The sequence below is a fragment of the Macrobrachium nipponense genome, chromosome 31 (assembly GCF_015104395.2).
Source record: "Macrobrachium nipponense isolate FS-2020 chromosome 31, ASM1510439v2, whole genome shotgun sequence".
Lineage (NCBI taxonomy): Eukaryota > Metazoa > Arthropoda > Malacostraca > Decapoda > Palaemonidae > Macrobrachium > Macrobrachium nipponense.
This window is the reverse complement of record NC_061093.1, coordinates 39,793,510-39,803,509: the sequence shown is the minus strand read 5'-3', so window position 1 is coordinate 39,803,509 and position 10,000 is coordinate 39,793,510. Positions and strand designations below refer to the sequence as shown.

Here is a 10,000-nt window from a genome sequence, read left to right as displayed (position 1 = left end):
GGTAATTAGTAATTTTATTTCTGATTAACACTACATAACGTCTATTTCAGAAACAAAGAGTACCGGTAAATGTTTTTAAATCATAGAAATATTTTTTTTTACCATTCATGATTATCCAAGGTATGTGTGCAATCATTTGGACCGAACATTAAACAACATTAACTTGCAAAGTAAGCTTTCACTGGAAAACAAAGATGATTAAAAACGAATACATCTGAATCTAAAAAGTGACAAAATTAATAAAACAGAAATGGTATAACGGTCTTAAAATTATGAACAACCATTATTATTGTGGAATGGTTCTGCACTGGAGGTTCATTTGCCATTCTGTAGATACAACACGAATTTGGTAATGCCTAGGTGATTTTTTTTCTCTTAAGTTATATCATGATAGAGGAAACTGCAAACTTCAGTACAGACATACATACAATATCTATATATATATATATATATATATATATATATATATATATATTATACACACACACACTACAACACACACACACACACACACACATATATATATATATATATATTATATATATATATTATACATAATTATAAGGTTTCTAAAAGCGTAATTGGTCAGAATATAGACTCAGTGTTTCATTTTCTTTGTGGTACTTTTGCATATTTATCACACAGTTATTATTGTGAATTTATACACACACACATATATATATATGTGTGTGTATGTGTTTGTAAAATTACAATAACTCGTTATGTATATATGTAGAATTACTACAAAGAAAATGAAATACCGCGAATAAATTCTGACTAATTATACCTTTAGAAAACCAAAGGAGACACTGGGGCGAATTATACCCCATGTTTCATTTTCCCTCCCTATGGTACACACACATACACACACACACACATATATATATATAACACACTACACACACACACACACACATATATATATATATATATATATATATATATATATATATATATATATATATGCATGATTGTATGTACTTATCTGATCTGATAAACTATACATCTGTCATATGAGAACACACAGGTTTAGATTAATTTACTGAGGATGATATCTCCAATAGAATAAAAAAGAAAAAGACCGTATTTTCTATTTAAAAAAAAATCTTCAAGAGAATGCCGTCGGGAGAGGCGACCAAAACCAGCACCCCCCCCCCTTTTTTTCCTTCTAGTATGAAATGGAAAAAATAATAATGGGGGGGTCGGGGGTCATGAAAAGGACGGACTCGTCTCTTGAACGAAAGTGGAGGGATCAGATAGAAGAGAATGCCATTAATCAAATAACAATGAGGGTGTCAGGTGGGGAGAACAGTCCCCGAATATTAGGACGAATGTTGATATCTCCTGATATCGCCTGAATAAAATGTGAGATGCGAATATTTATGATATTGAATTTTTTTTGCAAGATTAGGCATAACGAATATAAGCCGTCTGGTCTGATCCATTGACTTATGGAAAGGGGAGGATAGGGTTGCAGATCCGCAATTAACTTAATCCCTTCAAATCACTGCAGGGTCACAATTGAAAATGAGAAGAAATCCTATCATATCCTCCGGTATAGGATGAATTTTGCTAATCCAAATGTCTGTTTATTTCATCCACTCTTTTCTTGTGCTGGTACAGATGGATGTGTGATATAAACTATATTTACCTCATATATTGCGAAGTATTTTCGCAAGTTTACCAATAGTGGGACACAAGGTTGTTAGACAAACAAGAGGGTACTTCAACTTACATTTCCTAAACGGTGGGGAGCTTTTGAAAGATGGGAAGGCAGTAAACTCTGGGAAAATCTGACTTAACAAGGTATAAGCAGGAAAGGTCGGAAAATATGATTTCGTTTCTTGCCACAGCAATGGGAATATCACTGCAATTTCTTTACTTGTCCTTAAGTTACTGAGACGTCGTCATAAGTTTTACTTGAGCAACCTACTTCCCTACTCAAAGAGGCTTTCTCGCAATTCACAACTTCGGCTGCATTCGTTCCAAATGGTCTACTATCATCCAACGTGGAATACTTATTTCCAGAGATCTTTGGACCGAATTTCAGTATCATTATACAATTTCTTCAAGTGATCAATGTACACTAAATATATCATCATCTTGCAACGCCTCAATAGTGGCGAGAGAAATACGTCAACTCCTTGAACAAACAGCTTCTTGGCAAGTTTAAATTCGTTATATTTCCTTGTAGCTTTTCAGTCAGTAAACTTAACTTTCCCAATATTTCTGAAAGGTAGAATATGTCGACATTCCCAGCTACTACTATTCTCCAAGCTGCTTATTATTCAGAAATATTACATTGCTGTCCAAAACCTCAAACCCGTGACGCACGCAAGTCACCTGCGCATGAAAAGTAGGCGTTCAAATTCTTCTACACCAGCGGTTCCCAACGTGGGGCGTACAGTAATTTGATTTTTAAGGGGGAGCGGCGGGGGACAATCAGAGAATGTTTAAACCAAATTAATAGCGTTTTGGGCTTCCTCCACACACAGGGAGCCATCATGATTTTAGAGGCGATTAGGTAAGGCATGGCCAATAAAAGGTTGTGAACCACTGTTCTATACTGTTAAAACAGAGTTGTCGGGAAGAAGCGACCTTGAACTGGGTTTACATGATGTGGTTGGCAGCCTTGACTTCAAGATAAAGCGCATTGTTCAGGCTTCCTCCCAGATTTTTTGCAATAAGGTGTTAACAATGGACCACACTGTGAAACAGACGGTAGACACAGCCTCTTTTAAATACGCAATGAGACTCCAGTATCTAACTGACATGACAGCTCAGCCATTGTTACCCAGCGGCATATTCTTTGAAACAGCGAAATACTCTTTTGCAAATTGTTACGCCTTGGGTATTAGCCAAAGACTGCAGGCCAAAAGCATTTCCATAAAGATGACTCACAAATTTGCAAACCAAAACTCTTTACTGGGAAAGTGCAGCTAGATGATTCTCGAAATCCTTTGTCAATTCATTAAAGCATCTTGATAATCTATTGTTGCTTAATGGAATGACATCTGTAATTCTTTTGGGATTCTGTTGCACGACAGTTGAAATGACCTCAGATATTGCGGGCAAAATCAAATCGTCAGCAACAGCAACAGGTTTTCCAGTTATTGTTATAGCTTGGAAATCTCATTGAATGCAAATAAACCTTTCTTTGATTTATCCTCTGCTTTGCTAAGGTATAGAATTCAGTCTTCATTCCTGAGGAATCATCAGGAAGCCTTTTAAAGTAATTTAAAGACCCGTCTTTCTTGTCCTTATTCTTAATCTCCAGATATATTTTAAGATTACTTCGCAGCACGCTAGCAACCCTTAACTAGTTGCTGGAAGTCTCAAAGCAAATTGAAATATTATGGTTTAAAGTCAATTTTGTCACAATTCCGTCAAAGGAGACAAAAATCTGATCATTTCAAATTCTTAAAATCTCTATGAATTGATATTAATATCATGTATAAAATTGACAATATAATTCAACAACACAGATAAACATGTATCAAAACTGAAATCTATGAGCAACAGGGTAGTGACATTGACCCTTTGACCAGTTAATTCCCAAAATTTTCGTGACCGCCGGCCCCCAAAATATGCCAAGGTGTCTTGGGCCTACATAATTCTTGACTGGATACCACTTAGTTACACTATCGTTGATACACCAACATATAATATAAGAAGGCTTTGATTATTTATATGTGTATGTAATACATAAATACACACACATATAAAAACACACACACACACACACACATATATATATATATATATATATATATATATATATATATATATATATATAATATATATATATCATATATATATATACGTATAACTGAATCACGAAAGTTTGGAACGTGATAAATCCATAAATATAGGTATAAGCCACGAAGGAAAGATAAACAATGGGGTTTCTGCAAGATCTTTCGACTCAACGTCCTTCATTTAGCAGACAAACTGACTTACATGAGAAATTGGCGGTACAGGAAAGGTCGTATAAGTGACAGATAGGGACTATAAGGAGATTAGTACCTAGAATACAACACACCCAGAGAATGAGTAACCTTTCCAAACAAGCATAAACATGGGTACAATTTAAGAACAAAACGATCAAGTCCAACTGCTCACACACACGGACAAGACAATTGAAGGATTATACAGGGCGACAGCTGACCACATTCAGATCTTTAGTAAACAAAAACTTATTCACAAAACATATTAAACATACATATATACAAAGAAAATATATCTAAGGCAACTAATTTGTATTTAAGTCTGTAATCATATCTTTGAGGTCATTCTTAACATGTACAAATACAAGCGTCTAAATTAAACAGGCCACGACTAATATCAAAATTACAATGGGAAGTAAGTTGTACTATGGCAGATTCTAAAAGATTTTGTGATAAGACATCTTTTGATCTTGCTATTACTGAACTACTAATCCAATTTATCCAGTGGTTGTTTTCACCCAAATGAATGAATATTTCATTAGATGTTTGCCTAGTTTTGACAGAATATTTATGCTGTTTTAATCTTACTTCTAAGCCCTTGCTCGACTGTCCAATATAAAAAGAGGGGCAGTCCATACATGGAATTTTATGTATTATGTTGTTGCTTTCCCTGAGGCCATTTTTTATTAACATTCCTTTTAGTGTGTTATTATAGGAAAAAACAAGGTTGACCTTAAAGTCTTTTAAAAATGATTTAATGGTTTCAAATCCGTTAAAATAAGGTAAAGTGAGAATGTTCTTAGAATTTTCTTTCTCAGTGTTGCTTACACTATAAAACTTTTTGTGGGCTTTATTATAGCAAATATCTAATATATGCAAAGGATAACATAAATCTTTCCCTATTTTTCTTATGTATTCAATTTCTTGATCCAAATATTGTGGACTGACAATTCGCAATGCTCGTAGAACCATAGAAGAAACAATTGATATTTTGATGTTAAGATGGTGGCGTGAATAGAAATGAACATAAGTTAAGTTGTTGGTTGGTTTCCTATAAATACTGAATTTACACTGAAATGGTTCTCTATGTATCAAAACATCTAAGAAAGGGAGGCAATTGTCTTTTTCCAATTCTAGAGTAAACTTAATCGATGGTACCCGGTTATGTAATTTAGAGGGTAAATCATTTACATCAATACCAGCAGGCAGAACAGCTAAAATATCATCAACATATCTATACCACTTTACAGGAATATAAATGATATTAGGTAAATAGCGTTTTTCAAAGAATTCCATGTACAAGTTTGAGAGGAGTGGTGATAAAGGGTTGCCCATTGCCATGCTAAATATTTGTTGATAAAATTCACATTGAATATAAATTTACAATTACAAATGAACAACCTAGTGAGTGAAATAATGTGACTTACAGGTAGAGGTAGTTCATTACTAAGATATTCTAAAATAGAGTCTATAGGGACTTTGGTAAAAAGAGAACATACATCAAAACTAACGAATCTATCAGTGGGGGAAAGAGTAATTACGTTTAATTTATCAAGTAAATCTAGAAAATTATATATATGAGAATCGGAGATGGTTCCAAGTAACGGGGACAAGATCTTAGTGATATATTTCGAAAGTTTATATGAAATTGAGCCAACAGTACTGATAATAGGCCGCATAGGGTTATTTTCTTTGTGCGTTTTGACTAATCCATACAGGTAAGGTAGCCAAGGAAATTAGACTGACAATTTTCTTAGTAGTTCTGTTTTATCTTTAAGGATTTTTCCACTGTGCTAATAAAGCTTTTTATGATTTGATCAAGGGGATTTTTTTTTTTAGTTTTTTATAAGTTACATCATCCTCCAGTAGGGTTTGCATACGTGATATGTAGTCAGCTTTATCTAAAATTACTATACTAATTGACTTATCAGCTTTTGTAATGTGGATAGTATTCTCCTTTTTAAGATCGGTCAAACTTTTCTTACAGCGTGCAGGGAAGTTACTTTCATGCTTAACATTGGCAGCTCCGTAAACAATACCTTTAATTATGTCAACATGATTTTGAGGAAAATCACAATATTTTTGTAAATTTCCTCAGGGATGACGCAATCATTAAAGCAGAGGGTCGACTCGTTACAAAGAAAGAAAAACAATAGAAATACAGAATGGATAAAAAGTGTCTGGTTGCTCATTTGATATTTCTTCAGCTACTTCAGCGTTCGTTCAACGTCATCCTAATGAGCTCAGTGTCACATCAGATGAATAGACCCTTGAGATTGTACCCAATCGCAGTCACGATGAATCTTTTGACATCAAAAGGAGACAGACAGAGACGGGTATCTTTTCTCCTCCCATTTCCTTCAATGGCCTTCGTGATTCAGGATACATGATTACAACGCAACAGATATTCACTACAATGGACCATTTTCTTGTCATTTTCGAAAGATATAGAGTACAAACTAAGCTTACGATTCAATAGATGAAGTTGGAACATTCTTATCAACCACGTTCGACATGAATGTGTAAATGTTGGCGCTAACATTCATATACAGTATATAGACACGCGCATACCTACAGATACATACACATATGTCTATATACATTCTACATATATACATATATATATGTATTATGTATATATTTACAAATGAATAATTCTGGGATAAGGTTCCTAATCTCATGACGTTTCTACCCTAGCTGCATCCCATCACAACTGACTGACTACCGGGTACATAATTCACTGCCTAGGTCAGCAGGGATCAAACTAGGGAACTGATGTTGAGGCGAGGTAACAGGCATGATAATTATGACCCTTTATTATTAACTGTGTTAATACTTGTATTCATATTAGCATTCTATAAAAAAATCGATAAAAAATAAAAGAAAAAAAGCAACAGGGCTTACAAATGACATATTCCTATTTGTTCTCATTCAATCAAAACCAGAGCTGAAACTAATTTTCGCTGCATAATTGTCTACTGAAATCACTGGGAAAAATAGTATAACAATTGTTTGCATTTAGAAAATGCCCCATTCACCCCTGAACGTTCCGTTTCTATTTGCTCCGGAATTAATTAGCTTCATGGCACGATGCATTGTCCTACTTTGCAAACGCTGGCTTCCCAGTGTAAATAGTCGTCTGCTGGGATATAATATAACATACGCACTTGAAAGCATTTATTTTGTATACAGGGGTTACCGCACGCTTTCCAAGAAAAATGTCATCACTGGAACGAATATGAATCTTTTGAAAAAGGAATACTTATATTTTGAGCATTGTGCATGCAATGAAAACAGACTGGTCACACTAAGTCTTGAAATGCAGGAGCCAATGTATAATGACGCTATCATCCATTCACGGCAATACTGCCGATATTATCAGATTGAAATGACGGGAAGATTCGAAACTTAATTTTCACTTTTAAAGGTACTAGCCACTGGTGGATCAAATGCACTTAGGGGCATAAGATACCCATCGGGATAGTACTAAACACGGCGGAACAGTGTAGGTAAATCACGGTTTCACCGTGTCTGTACTAGCCCTCGGGATTCAAATGTTCCAAAGCGAATTGGTCATTTCACATATTCCCTAGGGATTTCGTTAAATTCCTGATTTCACTTCACTTATTCCTTGTAAATATATATATATATACACATATATATACACTCACTAGTAGTAGTTGTTGTTGTTACTGTTTTTGTTGTTGAAATTATCATCAACTACGCAAATCTTTGCTACTAATAATAATTTACTTTAAGAAAACAATGTTCAATCATTTATATCCATGCTGTCATATTTTTTTGGTGTCCAACTGCATTCACTTGGAACTGGCGAAACCCAACCCCCACCTACATGATCCATGCAACATTATAGTTTATTATTTTTGAAAGCATTAATGCTTTAAAGTGAAATAAGGCGCAAAGGAAAAAAAAAAACACGCCAAGAATTCCTACCCAAAACGGAGTTCTCATATGTGGAAAAATATGAAAAATTAAACTAATTTTACTGGCCACTGACGCCAAAGTCGCTTTGGTATGTCCTCAAAATTGCAACGCTGTTTTGGGAACCATACCATAACTACAGAAGATGTTTCTAAAGAAACAAAAGAATAACAGTGGAAAGCAAGATTACCTAGAACTGTAAAGCTTCCATGGAAGCTGAAAGCCATTTGTACGGGTATGTCTTTTTGTTTTTATATTTTCATTATAATGCTAAAACGTTTGAGTCATAACCAAGGTCGGATGCCTGGGAAGGAAGGCATTTAGCTATTTCACAGAGAGAGAGAGAGAGAGAGAGAGAGAGAGAGAGAGAGAGAGAGAGAGAGAGAGAGAGAGAGAGAGACTTAATGTCCAAACTTCCTTTGCTATAAATTTCAGGATGGGACGACATTTCTAATGTTCGTCTTACTTCCGTTTCTTTCAATTTTTGGATCACGAACAGAATTCAGGCCAAGAAAGAAACTATATTTAGAAGGGGTGATACTTGATGGTTAAAGGTTATGCAGAAGTTACCGAGACACTCGGCCAAGTCGGTAGAATCACTGAAGTCCTGATTTCTCTCTGTGCGTTGGTTCGAATCCACGAGAAGACAAAATTATCATCAACTAAAAAATTCCCTTACGGTTAACGTATATGAAAATATATTAATTCCGAGGTAGAGCGAATTGGATATTAAGGACATCTGTAGCTGAATGCATATATATATATATATATATATATATATATATATATATATATATATATATATATATATATATATATATATATATATATATATATATATAAAAGAGGGCACACGTAATCATCTCAAATGCTCACTGTGGTATTTTTTTAATATTCCGGTTTCTTTCATTTTTTTCCTCTCTTTCTCTACCCTGAAAGTGTCATTATGCTGGGTAGATTTATTCTTTGTTGTTAATTTCGAAAACACAGAGAGAGAGAGAGAGAGAGAGAGAGAGAGAGAGAGAGAGAGAGAGAGAGAGAGAGAGAGAGGTGCTCTTTGATGTTTAATAACCAGGACACCGAACCTCTCTCAGAGATAAACCAATTGCATTCCAATAGGATTTTCCATTCTTCGTTTACAGAAACCAAAAGAATTCCTAAAAGGATACCCCGGGTTTTACCACAATCGCACTGGTTACTTCAGAATGAATAAGAGGACTGCAAAAGGGAAGGCACAATTTACAATGTGACCGAAATGTGTAAAAAAAAAAAAAAAAGAGAAGAATAACTTTCTCTAATTTTTCCTCTACTCTGAATCAAAAAACGAAAATCTCCAAAATGTCACAGGCCGTAAAATATCTTTTCTGTTATTCTTCGTAGAATAATCAGCTCATCATTTTTTTAAGGGGATTTTATTTTATGAATTAAGTTATTATTAACATTATTATTATTATTATTACTGAAAAGCTGATGCATTATGATTACTCATACACATAAAAATGGCCAGCTTAAACATAATATTAACACGCCCTATTTCTGATGAACAACACATTACTTGAAAATAACCTGAAAAATGGAAGGTTGATTTTCCTTCCCAACGCCTAAATTCCACGAAGACCATCAAGCGAGCGAAAAGCAGGTCATCCCTGACCTTAATGGCTTCAGCTATACGCGCAGGATTTCAAGCGACACTTCCTTCTCTGACAAAATTTCTTGCAATATACCACGCAAGGGGCTTGAAGTCGATACTTTCCTTAATCTTTTGGATGCGTTAGTTCAAGAATGTAGGGATACAAGATGCATACAGGCGTACACACACATACATACGCTCATAATACACACACGTATATATATACACATATATAAATGTATATATACATACACGTATATATATATAGAGATTTTTACAATAAACTATTAATATACTATGAAGACAAAAAGCCTATGAAAGCACTAGTTACACGCCTCGGATAGTTTTTTATGTGCCTTTTCATTTTCATACACATACATGTAGACATACGCACACACACACACACACACACACTATATATATATATATATATATATATATATATATATATATATATATATATATATATATATATATGTGT

The 10,000-nt window shown here is 34.4% G+C and overlaps 1 protein-coding gene and 1 long non-coding RNA gene across 7 annotated transcripts in view; one reads left to right on the top strand and one right to left on the bottom strand.

The window, feature by feature from the left end:
- The window catches only part of LOC135206907 (uncharacterized), a 497,699-nt gene that overhangs the window by 300,794 nt on the left and 186,905 nt on the right, over nt 1–10,000 (bottom strand). The gene's annotated exons all lie outside the window — the stretch shown is intronic.
- The window catches only part of LOC135206904 (uncharacterized), a 99,714-nt gene that overhangs the window by 1,979 nt on the left and 87,735 nt on the right, over nt 1–10,000 (top strand). The gene's annotated exons all lie outside the window — the stretch shown is intronic.